The 17,545-nt window shown below is 48.3% G+C and overlaps 1 protein-coding gene across 4 annotated transcripts in view; it reads right to left on the bottom strand.

The window, feature by feature from the left end:
- ASAP1 (ArfGAP with SH3 domain, ankyrin repeat and PH domain 1) overlaps window positions 1-17,545 on the bottom strand; it is a 329,862-nt gene that overhangs the window by 239,602 nt on the left and 72,715 nt on the right. The window lies entirely within an intron of this gene.

The raw sequence follows: 17,545 nt of genomic DNA, 5'->3' as shown, positions 1-17,545 counted from the left end.
CTCTCCTCCCAGAGCATTACCCCAAACAGCTGTGGAGTCCACAGCCGCCCCAGCTAACCTTCTGCAGTGTCTCTGCCGACTCAACCTGGCCATGCACAGCGGCATGGGACTTCTTCATTCCTGCTATTAAGAGCCTGCAAAGAGGTGTGGTGGAAAACATACCTGCTTTACTATCAGCACCTCTCAAAGTAAGACAACAGACACCGAAATTCTTTGTAAACTGTCAAGTGCTACTCAAACATAAGACGCTGGGAACCTTCTCGGTGCTTAAAGGATCGTGCTATGAACAGACGCGGACAGATAATCTAGGTCCTGATGGAGAGCAAGTTTGAAGAATCAGCAAATGCACAGGTCATCTCAAATCCAGCAGGGGGGCCTCGGCAACGTAACAAGAAAGAGCGCGGGCTGGGGAAGAGGCCAGGGCAGAGGTGGCCGGCGGGGCTGGCATAAGGTTCAATTCTCTCTCACCTGAAGGCAGTGTGCTATTTGATTAGTTTCCAGAATTTTTAGAGTTGTTTTTCCTTCCTATCCAAACCACCTCAGGGCTCAAACACAAAACAAAATCACTCAAACATAAAACACAACACGATGAACGCTAAGTGCTGAAATCAACAAAAGCACTAATTTAAAGAGATCTGTCTTGTTCTGTGCCCTGAAGTGGGCCGTAGCTGCAAACTTAGGGCTGGTGAGAAATCTCAATGACCTGGAAAACGTGGTGGTTGATCTCTGGGATCTCTAAGGCTCCTTCCGCCTCTGAAATGCCAAGATTATGTGACGTCCCTTGACCTCTTACAAGTCCGAAACTTCCTCCTCATTGTCTGGTCAATCCTACACACAATACCTCTCCCAGTCTCTGCCTGCGACAGAGCAAGGGTCATCTTTGCCTAAATTCAAGGCCCCTCGATGCGAAGATGTGTGCATGCGGTCATCTGTTCATTTTCAGCTGGCGTTCATCTTCCTGGTCCCCAGGCTTTGGAGGTTAGAAAATCAAGAAGACCACATCCTGTCCTTGAAACAGTAACACAAGGAGAAAAGGCTGAGCTGAGTGGATGGAGAAGGGAATGACCCCAAATAATTCCCTCTTTTCCGAGCATCCCACACAGTCACGGTGGCTGCAACGCAAAGGGGGAAATTCCCAGGGAATGGAAAGTAGGAGACACTGACAGAGCAATTTATCCTACAAGAGAGTCAAACAGGGCTGGGCCCTCAGAGAGCATCCGCTGCTGCCTCAGAAACAAACACAGACTACCTCTCCCGGGGACCCATTGATGCTGGATGTGGCGAAAATCCCTCCAGCTCCCTTCTTCCTATAACCTTTCTAGGGGAAAGGCATGAGCAGAAATTGAGTATCTGATGAATAATGTCTGCTGTATTCATATTCTCCTCCTCAATGTAGAAAATATATATTATATACATGCATTATATTACATATATTTAAACTACGAATTTACAAATTTTCATTCCACATCAATTTTTTGTAACAAAGCTGTACAGTGGTGTGACACGGAGGAGCTGAACAGACCTGCTCTGAAGTGCAGTTCTGCCATAAACCAGCCGTGTAACCTGAGAATTTATTGATCTCTTAGCATCGCTTTCTTTCCTATCAAGTGCAGAAACTCTTGCAGAGCTGTCTTAAGGATCAGAAAGCTGTGAAGAACTTAACACAGCACTAGGCCCAAAGAAAAGCTCAATAAATGGTGGCTGTTATAAGATTACAATGACTCCCAAAGGCTGCTTACCTCACAGCAACGGGATGCGGAAACACCTTCAGGAGGCTACCTAGTAAATTCCTAGTTTAGTTTTATTTTTTTAAGATGGGGGTGTTATATATATGGACTTTAGAAAGATGATAACGATAACCCTATATGCAAAACAGAAAAAGAGACTCAGATGTATAGAACAGACTTGTGGACTCTGGGAGAAGGCGAGGGTGGGATGTTTCAAAAGAACAGCACTGAAACATGTATATTATCTAGGGTGAAACAGATAACCTGCCCAGGTTGGGTACATGAGACAAGTGCTCGGGCCTGGTGCACTGGGAAGACCCAGAGGGATCGGGTGGAGAGGGAGGTGGGAGGGGGGACTGGGATGGGGAATACATGTAAATCCATGGCTAATTCATTTCAATGTATAACAAAAACTACTGTAATGATGTAAAGTAATTAGCCTCCAACTAATAAAAATTTAAAAAAAAAAATGAAAAAAAAAAAAAAAAGATGGGGGTGTTATGGAATGGGTATTTTGTTTTGCTTTAACCAGTATATAGTGCAGTGATGCCACACGTTTGTTGGGGGTGCTAACAGATCAAATTGAGTCAGTAAGTCAAGTGACACGACGCACCATTTAGGGAAGCAACACTAAACCCCCAACCCCAGGCTCCAGGGTATAGCACGACCACCACCCACAGGGTGCCCAGGAAGGCGCAGGGCACCCCAGATGGATGCATGACTCTGGGTCACAGTGTCGAGATCCTGTCTCCATTGCTCATGCCTCAGAGAGTAAGTGTGGGGAAGCGCCCAGTGTCCGAGCCCAGGGGAGGTGTAACCAGGCGGTGGTCGTGGGGTCCTGGGAAAGAACCGCAGCGCACCGCGGGGAAGGGCAGAGGCCTGGAGGCTAACAGACCTCAGTCTGAACCTGGCTCTTCCCCTTCAGCGGTATAATCTGAGCCATGGAACTGCCCACTGCCCAGCCTCAGGCTCCTCACTGGAATATTTAAGTATTAACTACATCATGGACTTGGTGTAAGAATCAAATGATAAAATACACGTTAAGAGCCTGACACCTCTCTGAGCCAATGGCTCCACGATCTGTAACACGGGGGAGCTGAGAATCCATGTTCTGCGGTTGATGTGAAGACTAAGTCATGCAACACGTTTAACCTGACTGCCCAGCCCAATACTGGACACATACCAGGAAACCAGGGTCGAGGCACCAAGGGTTCACAAACAGGCTTTAGGAGATTCTTGGGAGACAGAAAGGGAAGCAGAAATAGCATTTATTTATGTAACAATCTGGGCTTCCCAGATGACACTAGTGGTAAAGAACCCACCTACCAGTGCAGCGCGGGTTCCACTCTTGGATCTGGACGATCCCTGGAGGAGGGCGCGGCAACCCTCTCCAGCATTCCTGCCTGGAGGAGCCCATGGATAGAGGAGTCCACGGGGTTGCAAAGGGCCGGACAGGACGGCGCGACTGAGCGACTGAGCACACAGCGTGCGTGTAATCATTCACTAACAAACAGCAGCAAAGGGTGCAGCGAGAAGCTATTTAAACCAAGGAACCGAGGGAACCTGGCATCTTCTCCTAAGGCTTCACTGAACTGACATACAGGAAGGGACAGGCAGCTACACTGTCAAGTGCGAGGGTATCCCCGTGCCCGACACCTAAAGCTGCCTCCCAACTGCCTCCCGGTGATGCCCGGTCAGGGACTCACGCACGGTGGGTGGCGCTCACAGCTCCGGGAAAGGCGGCAGCTGCCTCGTCAGGCTTTAACACTGAAAGGGATCCTCAGTGAGACTGGCTTCCAGGAGAGTCGGACTTTGGTCCAGCAGACTTTGGTGCAGAAGACCCAGGTCCTGAGCCAGGGCAGTGACCGTGTTGTGGGGAGGGGAGGGGGATGTCCTGGGACCCCGAGGGGAAGCAAGAAGAATGGAGAAGGGACCTGAACGGCTAAGGACCACACCAGCCATGAAAGACACAAACTCCAGCTTCCCCCACTGCCTGCACGCCGGGGTCAAGACCCTAAAATTCTCTGTGCTTCGTCTTCTCATCTGTAAAATGAAGTTACTCCCGCTCAGGTTCCAGATGCCCTGAGGACCTGTAAGACACCACCAGTGGGGCACCAGCATGCAGCCCAGAACGCCGCACCCAGAGTCAACCCTGACTTGAAGAACTCTCCACTAAGCTAAAGTCCCGCTGCAAGAAAGTGCCCCAGAAAGCCACTGCCTAGATTCCCTGGGCAAACGGGAGTCCGGCACATTCAGAGGCACGCTCAGACTTAAGAAAGAGCCTCTCTGAAACCCCTGGCTTGGAGAACACACCAGCCCAGGAATAGTCGTGGCTGGGTTTCCAGGTCAACCAGGAGAACCTTCTGGACCCGTCGTGCAACAATTCACGTGACAAAGTTATGGGGCTCCCAGCCCAGAGACAACTCAAGGACGTCTAAAATACAATTAAGCTTCTGGGGAAAAAAAAAAAACCATGTGCCAACTCTCAGACAGAACAAGTTATTTTTGGCACCTTCTTCCCCTCGGGTTATTCCAAGGGCCCAGGTGCCCCATGAGGCCCACGTGACTTTGAGAAGAGGTCCCTCTCTCCAAAACACCCTCCCCTCCGGTCCCCCGCAAGCTGCCTCATGGCCAAGTGGTGAGTTGGACACAATCCAACCAGCAAGTTCACGGCCGTGTGTGAAGTACAACCATGTGTGGCAGTCCTTAGGTGTGCAACAGATACTCACTGATCCAAAGGCGTTTCTCGGCCGGGGAGCGGCCCGTGACGCTAACAGGGGACGCGCGACCGTCCAGGCAACAAGGCAGGAAGGACAGGGCTGGCGAGGAGTCCGACGGACGCTGTGTCTGTCTTCCACACGTCCCCCCTCTCCAGAGCGAGATCGATTTCCTTGTTCCTGAAGCCGCGAGGCGCAGGCCTTCGCGAACGTGTCTCCAGGGTAAGCGGGGACTTGGGCGGGAAGGCTCCAGAAGGCAGAGAGGTCGCCGAGGGCTGCTGGCAGAGCTGCCGCTTCCTGTGACCCTGACGACACGGGCTCTCGGCTGGCCGTCCACGCTGCTCTGCAGACGGCCTGCGAACACCCTCGCTCCTTCTGCTCTTCAGACGCAGGCTCCCCTTCTGGAGCATCAGCACACAGGGGAGTTCGCTCAAACTCGTGTCCACTGAGTCAGTGATGCCATCCAACCACCTCATCCTCTGTTGCCCCCTTCTCCCCCTGCCCTCAACCTTTCCCAAACTTTTCCAATGAGCTGGTTCTTCACATCAGGTGGCCAAAGCTTCAGCTTCAGCATCAGTCCTTCCTGAGTATTCCGGGTTAATTTCCTCTAAGGCTGACTTGGTTTGATCTCCTTGGAGTCCAAGCAGTTGCCTCAGAGAGCTCACTAGTCCTCTTGGGCAACTGCTGAGCCGACTATTTAAAAACACAAAGTCCTCAGCTGGGGGGTAACTTAGGGGGAGGAGGGAACGGTCATTAATACAATGACGCACCTCATAAACTGTTACTGAAGACCTCTTGACAATACGGGGAAAGGCTCTCAATGTGTTAAATGAAGGTGAGCAGGATGCAGGCCTATCTGGAAGAAAAGCCTGAAGGGACGACAGAGGCGATTCCCTAACTTCTGGGGTTATGGGTGACTTTTCAATTCTTTTATGCTCTCCCTAATAGTTCTCTACAAGGGGAGTTTAATTTCTTTTATTCTCAAAAACTACTGGGAACAAAATATGTTAAGAACAGATTGTAGTACATGTTAAATGACACCGGATAGAGAGATGCAAGCAACACTATCCAGACTATGGGAAACTCTACGGGACGAACAACTCATTTCTACCACAAATAAATTAGAAGGGGATAAAGAAGAGGAACAACCCACAAAGACATTTTAAATATATGTCAGTCAAATTTAACATGTGGATTGCATTTGGATCTTGATTTGAACAAATCATTAACAGAAAGAAAGACAGCTGGGGGAATCAGAACACTATCTAATGCTATATTGAGAAGATGTTCATTTTTTTTATGTGATCCTTATATTTATTGTGGTTCACTGAGGCTGTTGCTGCTTATCCTTATCTTTTAGAGACACATACTAAAATATTTATGGAAGAAATGAAAGAATATCTAGGACTGCTTAAAAAAAAAATCAAGGGGGCAGGAGACAGAGATAAAAACAAGACTGGCCGAAGCAGATCTGTTGAATCAGGGTGACAGGTACGTGGAGGCTCCTACTGGGCTGCCTACTTATGCATTTGTGTAAAAGTCACAAACCAACAACCTAAAACAGAAACATGCCCAAAGTCAAAAGCCATTTGAAGCTACTAAGGAAAAAAGAGACTACAAAAGCCATTTGTATGGACATATGGGGGGAATCTAATAATGCAGAGTATTATGAAACTGTCCAATAAAACTGTGCTTATTTTAAAGTCAAAGGATATTATTTACGTTAAAAATCACTTGATAAAACATCCTATAGGTTGATCTGTTTAAGAGGGCGAGCTATTTGGGGGGGCGGGGGGAGGGGACACAACTCAAGACTAGAACGCAGAACTGACCTTGAGCTTCAGCGCACTACCTCTTCAGTCCCGCGACCTGTGACAAGTCACTTCAACTTTTTGAGCCCCCGTTTCCTCATCTGCCAAAGAGGAAATGGTGGCTTGCTGCCTTACAAAGCGCTGTGGATGAAAGGAGACAGTGTGTATGAAAGCACAGTGTGAGCGGTCCTAACAGGGCACAGAAAGGCTGGAGAGTAAACGTAGAGCACAACTGCATCAAATCAGGGCTTCGCTTCACCGTCTGTAAAGGAAAATCGGAGGTCAACTCTTTGTGAAAATACCAATCCTCTCGGTATGCCCTCCAATACCACACCACAAACTGGCTGCCCCAGAAGATGGATGTAAACTACCCGAATTTAAATGCCTCCCATTCTACTTGAGGAAACAAACCCACAGTCGGGAAAGGCTTTCTTTTCCAGTGGAGGATGCAGGTCTTGTTTGCGTTTGTCTCCACCAAGGAAGTCAACACTAACCTCTCTTTTGTTTCCTGGCCCTGCGCAGCTGAAGCACCACAAAATAAGGCTGGCTGGAGGTGAGGACGGTGTGGCCTTGGAGCCCCGCAGACCTGGGTGTGATTCCAGGCTCCATTTTTTATTAGCTGGGTGGCGTGAGGCTTAGAAATTGCACCTACAGTTATTTCTGTACTGAGTACAGAGCTGGAACTCCAAGAGTGAGAGTTACCACTGTTCCTGAAATTGCTAACCTACTGAAAGACTGCAGGTTGCAGACACCAAGAGGCCAGACCAAAAATTCAGCGTGGCATCCAGGTCGGCCATGTATCTGTGGCAAGACCGCCAGGAAATTTAGCAATTGAGGGTCTTTCCCAATTGCTCTGTGCAGCTGGTAGGCATACAACTGAAGTCCAGAGAGACAAACAAAAGTACTTGGAAAACTTTTACCAGATCAGCCCTCAACAATTAAAAATCAAATGCAATTTCACTATATCCTTCATTATTTCATCTAATTTGAGTGCCTAGTAGGTGAAAAAAAAAAGGGGAGGGGGGAGTAGAAGGGTATCCCTGGCCTCAAGGTACTTACATGTGTGACCATGAATAAGTATATAATTTAATTAGCCAACTGGAGGATGAAAATGTGATTTCTGGGGCCATGCAGGTGGTACTTAATACCTTGTCAAGAAGCTCTTCATGCTTATACACATATAATTTTATTCACTTATTTCTGGCTGTGCTGGATCTTCCTTCCTGCCCTGGGCTACCCTTCGCTGTAGTGCACGGGCCTCTCATCACAGGGGCTTCTCGTGTCTTGGAGCACGGGCTCTTGGGCACACGGGCTTCAGTAGTTGAGGCTCCCAGGTCCTAGAGCACAGGCTCAATAGTTGCAGCCCATGTGCTTAGTTGCATGTGGCATCTTCCCAGACCCAGGATCAAACCCATGTCTCCTGCATTGGCAGGCAGATTCTTTACCACTGAGCCACAAGGAAAGCCCAGGGAGTTGTTATTCAACTCTAACCTAAATATCATGTGCCTCAGCTGAAGCCTGTTTCCTGATGGTTCTATTTCATTAGCATCCCATTCACAATATAAAACATTTTGTCTCGAGGATAAATCTGAGGGAGAAAGAGCATGGACTGACCTGAATCCTTTCTCAGCCGAGCTCATCATCTGTAAATTGGGGCAATAGCACCCAACCCACAAAGCTGTTGGAGGGATGAAGTGACATGATGTGACTAAGGCACCCAGCACAGAGCCCAGCATAGAGCAGGTGTTTAATTGTAGTGTTGGCAGATTCGGGATTTGTTCAAACTCTTTCACTCAAAACGCACTAGCCTTTGGACAGTGACAGCACTCTTTGCCTTGGCATCACTTTACTGGGAGGCAGCGCCTTCACTTGCATTGCTATGAAAAATATTACTATTATTAAAGCAGCAGCAGCTGCTGGGCCAGCCGTGAACGCTTATTTTGATTTGCACTTCCTGGAAATAAGGAGTATCTAATTTTATGTTAAGTGCTATTAATGTGAATAAACATCACAGGGAAAAGGAAATGGGTTGCATTTTTTTTTAATAAAAAAGTGATTAATGAAACATAAAGGAAGACTCCCCACATTTCAAAACAGCCAAGACACTCGAATTTTATTGGGTGTGTAAACTGGTCAGTGAAGCCACTGGACGGAAGAAAGCTGTGGCCCTTGTCAGACCTCTAAGTGGTTTGTTATCCGACACCGGGAGGAGGCAGTCAGACCAGGACACTCCCCAGTGGCCGGCGCCTCCCAAACGCCTTGGGTATCCACGAGAGGTGACTTCTGAGCACCGTGTCATCGCTGCGGGCTCAAACGGCGGCGGGGTGTTGCTACTCTGCCCACACCCTGTGTGGGATGTTGGTCTTTCTTGACCACATCAGGAAAGCTACAACTAGGCAGCACGGTGCCCTGACCACAGCCCTTCAGAATGTCCCAAGTGAATACAGGGCGGAGGGGTCACGGGGAGGCGAGACTTGCAGAAGGAAGGGCAGAGAAACTAACATCCCAGGGCTGTGCAAGGCATGTGGCTGCCTCACCTCCCACACCCGTTCTCTGGACCACCCTGCAAGCTACCAACGTCTCCAACTGGCTCTCGCTCCACTGGAGGATGAGGGGACCAGAAGACGGGATTCCCAGTCCCACCCCCTTGTGTGATCCGGGATGGAGAAGGTGCTTCCCTAGTCCCTAGCCCTGCTGAGGACCACCATCACACCCACACCCCGTCAGGTAGCCCCACCCCCCCCAACACAGCTGACTGCCCTAGCGGTGGTCTCCTGACCCCAGCTGCGCCAATCTGATCCACCCCACCGCCCCCCCCCCACCCCTGACCCCAGGTGTCCCCACCAGGCACGGAGACTTAGCTGGTGGGGGCACTGGAGCCAGGGATGTCCCCTCTCTATCATTTGCTCAGGAAAATATCCTCATTTCCCACCATTCGGGACCCTCATGTTCTATAAAATACCCCTGTGAGACCTTACAATCAACCCTCACTTTGCCTGGACAGGCTGTATTTTCTGTTTTGTAGGGGGAAGGCGGAGCCTGTTATTTCCAACAAAAGAGCCTAACATGCCTGGGTTTTCTGGGCTCAGCTTCTTCATCCGTGGAAAGCAGGAGCTGAGCAGATGGTCTTCCAGAGCTCTACCAGGTCTGTCGAGGGTGTGCCGTAATGCAGGACACTGGGGGACACGGCTGTCCTCCCCCGAGTCCCTGAGCACAGTGCCACACAGAGGCAAGGCGCCCAGGCTCTGTTACTAACAGAATGAGCTTGGAAGAACCTGTATTCTTCTCAATCCAAATCACATCTGGCGGGGAACGAGACGGTCTGGCTGGACTTAGCCAACTCTGCTTTTTGAAATAGTTGCTACATGCAATGCAATCATCTTTAGGGCTTTACCGCCCTGGGACCGGCGGCTCTGACTCTGTTTTCCTGGCTTCTGGGTGGCTAAACTGGGTGCTGTCTTAACAAAGGCACACATATTCCAGTCCTTGGGGGAAAATTATACCGGGGCCTTAGCATTAAAATTCAGTGCTTATGGACGTGAACACTGAGCGCACGGGGACCCCGGGCTGCTCAGAATGAGCTCTGGGTCGGGAGAGCCCACCGTGAACGCCTACATCCTGCTAAGACCAGGCAGGGTCAAGGGCGTCCAGGTCTGACCTAAGCCCTGCCCCAGAGATCATGAAAATGCATCTTACTGAGGCTGAAAAGAAGTTATGAGGCACACAGAGATGCAAATTCAAGGACAGATCCTTTCCTTTGAAGGCGCCTGCATCTAAGCCAAAATAGAATTCCCTGTGGTCTCAGAGCTTCAAGCTGTAATCAGGAAAGCAAACAACCGACCTGCCACGCTCTGTCCTCCTGGGGCCAAGGCAGAAATGTTTCCCCCAGCGCCTCCCCACAGACAACCCAAACCCAACACTTGCATTCATTACGGAACAGAGAAAACGACTCGTTACTCCAAAGCCGTAGTGAAAATCAAAAGGGACAACTGCCCCAGCTTTGATGCACTGATGGAGGGCACGTGGCAGGAGGAGGCTGGGAGAAGGAAATAAAGAAACAGCAGCGACTCAAGGAAGCCCAGACAGCGAGGCAGTGCCCGCAGAGCCCGTGAGGCTAGCCTGGGTCCGAGGAGGCAGCGCTGGGAACCGGTCCCCTTACTTCAGGGCAGTGCCGCCAAAGGCTGCGCACATAATAAGTCTGAGCTGGCAGGGCTCCGAGCGCTTCGCATACACCGACCGGTTAAGAGGCAGCTCACCAAGATGCAAGAAGGTTCAGGGACTCGCCCGACACACACACGATAACAGGGCTTCAATTAACCCCGGCAAAGGAACTTTGTCCTCCTGCCGACCCGAATGTCACCTGTCGGTCCATGATGGCAATAACCCTGCCCAGCTCCCCACCAAGGAATGCCTCTCACCTCCTTGAGCCCTGCCCCACGGGGAAGAGGCTGACTAATTTGGCAGGGCAGCCCCTGGTGTGCACACTTTACCAGGAGTGAGGTCACCGGATGGGTGTCGCACGTGCATTCTCCCCTTTAATACTTCTTTTATTCATCAAACGAGGAGAACGAGGCTGAGCTGCCAAGTGATCCCCATCGAGTCCATCGCTTACTCATGTTTAGATAATACACGCGGGAATGGCCGAGGCCAAGGTCTGCCTCCAGTCCTCAAATGACTAGGTTACATAAATGGAAACCACCTCTCTGAGGCTCCTTTTGACGCCCAGACACAAATGCAAAGGTTTGCGTAGCGTCTGAACATCCAACACCACAAAGGCATCTAATGAGAGCTTCCGAGCCCCACATCAAGGAGGGCCGCTGTGGCCTCACTGGGCACGTGATGTGAGACCAGGACGTACCAGCAGACCGGCCAGCAAGAGCGAGGCTCCTTAATTCAGGCTCACTCTCCACCTCCTGCCTTAAGCACATTCTAGGGAAGGGCACTGGACAAGCCCCAGGCTCCCCACCACCACCCCTCCATCCGCAAATAAACAGCCTCCGTAGACCTCTGGGAGAGCAGAGCGCAGAGAGCCTGGGCTGGGAGTCCGGAGACGGAAACTCAAATCCTCGCCCCATTTCCTTCCCATCTTCAGGCCTCGGTCCCCACCTCGGAAAACAGCAGGACTAAACCTTTTCCTTCATGAGCTTTCTCCCACAGGAATACCGAACTCGAAGGTTCTGCTGGCAAACCAATCACGAGAATAAGAGAAACCTTTGCTTTCCAATTTTAGTCATCTGTAACTGGCGATCCAAGTATCTGATCAGCAGGAGATGACCAGTGTGACACCACTGAGCTAATGTATTTTGGCCAAAATCAAAGACGACTGGCATGAGAAAGACGCTGAACCACGCTGTGAGAGGTGTCTGTTCATTCCTCTGGGTCACTGGCTGCTGGACCCACATCGTGACTTTCACAGGCCCCTCAGAGCCCAGGTTCCCGGGCTGGCGAGCACCAGCCTCCATTCTCTCCCAGGCCCCATCAGCTCTGATGTCCAGAGCTGCCAGCAGCTGGCCCAAAGGCAGGGCTGGCACGGGCAGGGAGCCAGAAGGCAGCCGGCCATGGAGCCCTGCAGCAACTCCACCCAGAGCTGCAGGTTCTTCAGCCAGGCTGTGGGCAGCTCCCGGGCAAGGGCAGGTTGGGCGACAGTCCCATAGTATGCCAGGGTGGAGCTGGAAACCACAGGGCCTTGTCCACTTCCGCTCAGCCCAGGCAGGGCAGCTGGCAGCACCATCTTTGAGGACCAAAGGCGGAGACTTCGAGAGAGGTCCAACAAGAGGTCCCAGAAGAAGAGAGAGACAGAACTCCCCCTTTCCTTCTCTACCCCAAACTCTCTCCTCCCTGGCATTAGAAATTAAGTGAAGATAAGAAAAATAATCTGTAGATATCTGCAAGACAGAAAAACAACAACAACAACAAACCCACAGCAGACAGGAAACACAAGAGTGAACTACAGGTGAAACACAAGAGTGAGCTACAGGTGAAACACAGAGGCTTTCAGATACTGAGATCTTATATTCAGAGCATTCACCACTGTGCAACTTTGGATGAGGCATTTTACCTCTATGAGCAGGGGTTTGTTGTTGTTTAGCCGCTAAGTCGTGTCCGACTCTCTGCGACCACATGGGCTGTAGCCCGCCAGGACCCTCTGTCCATGGAATTTTCCAGGCAAGAATACTGGAGTGGGTTCCCATTTCCTTCTCCAGGGGATCTTCCCAACCCAGGGATCTAACCCACGCCTCTTATGTCTCCTGCATCGGCAGTCGTATTCTTTACAGCTGGGAAGCCTGCACTGAGGTTTATTCACATGTAAAAGAATAATAAAAATGCTATCAGACAGAGGTTTTACTAGATGAGAAAAATGTTTCTTAAAATATAAAGATATATATAAAAAAGGCAAACAGGATTAGTTTAGACTAGCTCACTAACAGGTTTGAGCCCTGTTTTAGAAAAAGCGTGAGTTCTGTTTCAGAAAGGAAGTAGCCTTCTCTCTTTGCTTTTGCAGGCAAATGTATTCTTCATTCACTGGCCTTATCTGGTTAAGTCCAGAGAACACTCACCCTAGGTACCTCCGCACTGAGGGTGCAGCCTCAGAGCCCAGAACTCAGCATGGGACGGTGGCCGCAGGAGACTTGTTCACCTTTTGTTGTTTCATCTTCAAGAGTTCAGGGACAAAGGAAGCACGTTTTCTTGCACTTAAGCAATGCACGGAACCAGTCTTAGTTTTACCTAAACCTTTCCTGAGGCTTATTTTTCTTTAAGATCACAACTGATCTTACCTGCCTCCTGAGAAACCTGTATGCTGGTCAAGAAGCAACAGTTAGAACCAGACATGGAACAACACACTGGTTCCAAATTGGGAAAGGAAAAAATGAAGAAATAAAAAGAAAAACAAAAAATAAAATAAATAAAACAAATTGGGAAAGGAGTATGTCAAGGCTGTATATTATCACCCTGCTGATTTAACTTCTATGCAGAGTACATCATGCGAAATGCCAGGCTGGATGAAGCACAAGTTGAAATCAAGATTGCCTTATTTCAAGGAGAACTATCAATAACCTCAGATATGCAGATGATACCATTCTAATGGCTGAAACAGAAGAAGAACTAAACAGCCTCTTGATGAGGGTGAAAGAAGAGAGTGAAAAAGCTGATGTGAAACTCAACATTAATAAAAACAAAGCAAGATCGTGGCATCCAGTCCCATTACTACATAGCAAATGGAAGGGGGGAAAATGGAAGTGAGAGTTATTTTCTTGGATACCAAAACACTGGAGACAGTGTTGCAGCCATGAAATTAACAGATGCTTGCTCCTTGGAAGGAAAGCTATGAAAAACCTAAACAGCATATTAAAAAGCAGAGCCATCACTTTGCTGATGAAGGTCTATATAGTCAAAGCTATGATTTTTTTTCCCAGTAGTCATGCACAGATGTGAGAGTTGGACCAAAAAGAAGGCTGAGTGCTAAAGAGTTGATGTTTCGTGCTGGAGAAGACTCTAGAAAGTCCCTTGGACAGCAAGGAGATCAAACCAGTCAGTCGTAAAGGAAATCAATCCTGAACATTCACTGGAGGGGCTGATGTTGAAACTAAAGCTCCAATACTCTGGTCACCTGACGTGAAGAGCTGACTCACTGGAAAAGACCTTGGCTGGATATGAGTGAGGGCAGGAGGAGAAGGGGGCAGCGGAGGATGAGATGGTTAGAGAGCATCACTGGATCAACAGACATGAATCTGAGCAAACTCCAGGAGACACTGAAGAACAGGGGAACCTGGCATGCTGCAGTCCACAGGGTTACAAAGAGTCAGACGTGACTTAACGACTGAACAACAGCAACCACATGAAGAACTCCTTGTAACTTGAATGTGAAGATAAACCAAACCACCTAGGAACTTACCCACCTGATTCATGGTACCAAAACGAGAACAGACAATAAGAGTGAAGCCTCCTACGCTTCCACAAAACACTAACCACTGAAGTATGTCTTTGTAGACATTTAGAACATCTATTTTAAGTCTTAACTATTTAAGGGCTTCCTAACTCCACTTAGGGGCCTCCCAGGTGGCACTAGTGGTGAAGAACCTGCCTGCCAATGCAGGAGAGGCAGGGTCGATCCCTGGACTGGGAAAATCCCCTGGAAGAGGGCATGGCAATTCACTCCAGTATTCTCACCTGGAGAATCCCACGGACAGAGGAGCCTGGCAGGCTGCAGTCCATAGCGTCGAAAAGATTCAGACATGACTGAAGCAACTTAGCCGCAGCAGAGTTCATCATTAACACCACTTACTTACTAGCCATCTGATCTTGGAGACAAATCACTTCATCTCGCTAGGCCTCAGTTTTCTTCCCTCTAAAATGGGGCTAACAATCGTTCCTCCTCCATAAAGCCTCTGTAAGGGTGAAGTGTCCTCAGGCATGCCATGTGCCTTCAAAGTCCTGGTACCAAGCAGCTAGCTGCTTAATGAATGGGCAGAGCATGCCTCCTCCATCATCACCAAAGATAAAAGTGCTGGGCCAACGCTACTCAATCAATAACCCAGCTGACCTTCACATATCACACTGGACTCTCCCTTTCAGCCAACACTATGTATGCACCAATCTAAGTCTCTAAATGAAGAGCCTCTCCTTTTGTCTCCCTCAATGGTGCCTGCTCCCTTCCTGGGAAAGCTCAGCCTTCTCCTACTCATTTACTCATAATTTCCAAACGGTCACGAGTAAAATGGCACACGTCAGTGTGCTTTGGTTGCTGAATAAGCAAAACACTGGCTTTTTGCTTGGAAAACACTCACACACCAGCATGAAACCTTGGCAGCCCATCCACTCTTGCCGCTCAAAAGCAGCCACTCATTGCGTGCCAGCCCCGCCATGACTTCCAGAATCATGGGGGACCCTTTGCCCCCAAAGTTGAAGCCTGGAAGTAAATTCTTTTCTTTTCTTTTTTTTTTTAAACCAAGGATGTCTGACCCAGTTCCCAAAGTGTTCATCAGTGATAGGTTAAAATAAAAGCAGCAACATCTGCAAAGCACAGAACTCTTTGCCAAGAGGACAAACCAAAAGGGAGCGTGTGGGTTAATTTAGGGTTCCAAGTTAGGAGATCTAACACAACTTTTTAAGTGACATTTAGGCATGCTACTTTGGAATTCAAAGAGCAAAACAGTCCATAAATAAATAGGAAGACAATTGCTAGAACTAGAAAAATATTTTTTTAAAAATTCCAAGCTGCCCAAATTAAGTCCTATTCCTGAGTTTCCACATCACCAAAAAAGTACCCAAAATTTCTCTTCCTAAGAATAACCACAAGATAACCCAAACAGCAGTCTTAAGTTTCCACCTATTTCACTTGTGAAGCCTATGCCAACAAGAATTTGTGGTTTGCCCCAAAACTTTTCGTTATATTTTGAGGGTAATAACCTTAAGCCCCATAATTTTTGAGAACTGAATGCTGATATAATGTAAAATGTAAGATATTTATAAATGTACCTCTTTCACACATATAAGCTTCAGGGGGTGGGATTAAAAGTTCAACCGTGGTAGTTATCTATCAATTAAGAAACCAAAGGGCATATTTCATATTTAGGCTAAAGGCAATCACTCTTGAATCTGATCTCATGGAATTCAGTTAGGGAGTTAAAAGATGGACTTCCCTGGTGGCCCAGCGGTTAAGAATCCGCCTGCCAATGCAGGGAACATGGATTCAATCCCTGGTCCGGGAGGATCCCACATGCCATGGAGCAACGAAGTCCGAGTGCCACAACTACTGACGCCCGAGCACTCTAGAGCCCGTGCTCCACAAGAGAAGCTATCGCAATGAGGACCCAGCCCCGAGGACCGCAACACAGAGGACCTCACTCGCCACAAATAAGAAAGCCTGTTCACAGCCAAAACAAATAATAATAAAATAAATTTTAAAAAAATTTTTTAAAGGAATTAAAAGATGGAGATTGGGGACAATGACTTCTTGACTAGGACTGTACTAAAGTCAGAAAAAAACAGCAACAAAATTATTGTGCCGCTCTTGATGAAACAATCACTACTGTATTTTTGAGAACCTGAGTACTACCAATGTACTCTAATATGACACTTTTGAACTTCTAGCCTGGTTCCAATTCCTTCTCAAGTTCATAGGACTGGGTCTGTTTTTCTACCCAACCTTGCAAAACAGTATGGCCCACCAAAAAATATATCAGCTGCAATTTGCCTTTAAATTTAGTAATCTCAAACAAAGATCCAGAGCAGCTGCATATAATTTAAAAACACTAACCCCATCCTCCAGTGTGGCCACATAATATGGGCACATACCCCTACAAACAGCATCACCAACTATACACTTACCCTAATCACACCCCACACAAACAGAATACAGTAACATTATCTGAATGTGCAGAAAGGAAAAGTTAATGTAACTGACAGCTCCATCAGCAGGCCCTAAGGACTTATCTAGAAGGAAAATAGCCTCTCAGTCTAACCAACATCACATCCTTTAGAAGCATATACAGTAGGTACAGAAAAAGGATGCAAAATGCTTACACATCAACATATTTCAATTCATCACAATTAAGTGAAGGACAGACTGGTCATAGGGTTGAATGCCTGGCAAGTCCACTTAATCCCAGACACCAAGCATCAGGCTGGTTCAACAGACAAGACAGTTGACAGAAACAAAACCACAACAAAGAAAAAAGAGTCATTTACCTCTGGCTTTCAAACAAACCTAGTTAGATGGTGCTTCTCCAACTGAATTTCAAAATTCAGTTCAATAACCCAACATTAACTTCAGAGAGAATCCAAAAGCAACCTCATGAAACATCCAGACTCATTTGCTGCATCGGGTCGGCAAAACAGGACCCAGCACTAGCAGAAACCTCTCCCCTCCTAAAATGTAGGACCCCTGTGCTTCTGAATACACACACAGTTCTGGGTGTAACCTGGCCCAGGAACAAGTATCACGGCCTGCATCAAGAGCAGTCAGCTCACAGAAGCCCAAGCTTCTTAGCATTACAGAGGAGGAGCCGTGGGGAGCTTAGATCAGAAAGGGCTCCCCAAACCTCAAATAAACCAACCACAGAAGAATCCACCCAGGGAAAATGATCTGCCTTCCTAACTTCCTCCAGTGCTATCTTTTTTTGGGTTGAGAAGGGAGTGGCACTTTATGGCACTTACATATGGGGCAGAGTTCCAGGGCAAATATCCCATTTTTGAGGAGGTTCAGAGGCTTACCAGCTCCGAGGCTTGCAGATTCCTCCTTATGTACCTACTCGGTCCTATCACTAATGGACCTAAAATTTTAAAGGAA

The sequence above is a fragment of the Odocoileus virginianus genome, chromosome 15 (genome assembly GCF_023699985.2).
Source record: "Odocoileus virginianus isolate 20LAN1187 ecotype Illinois chromosome 15, Ovbor_1.2, whole genome shotgun sequence".
NCBI classification, from domain to species: domain Eukaryota; kingdom Metazoa; phylum Chordata; class Mammalia; order Artiodactyla; family Cervidae; genus Odocoileus; species Odocoileus virginianus.
This window is presented reverse-complemented; position numbering and strand designations above follow the sequence as displayed.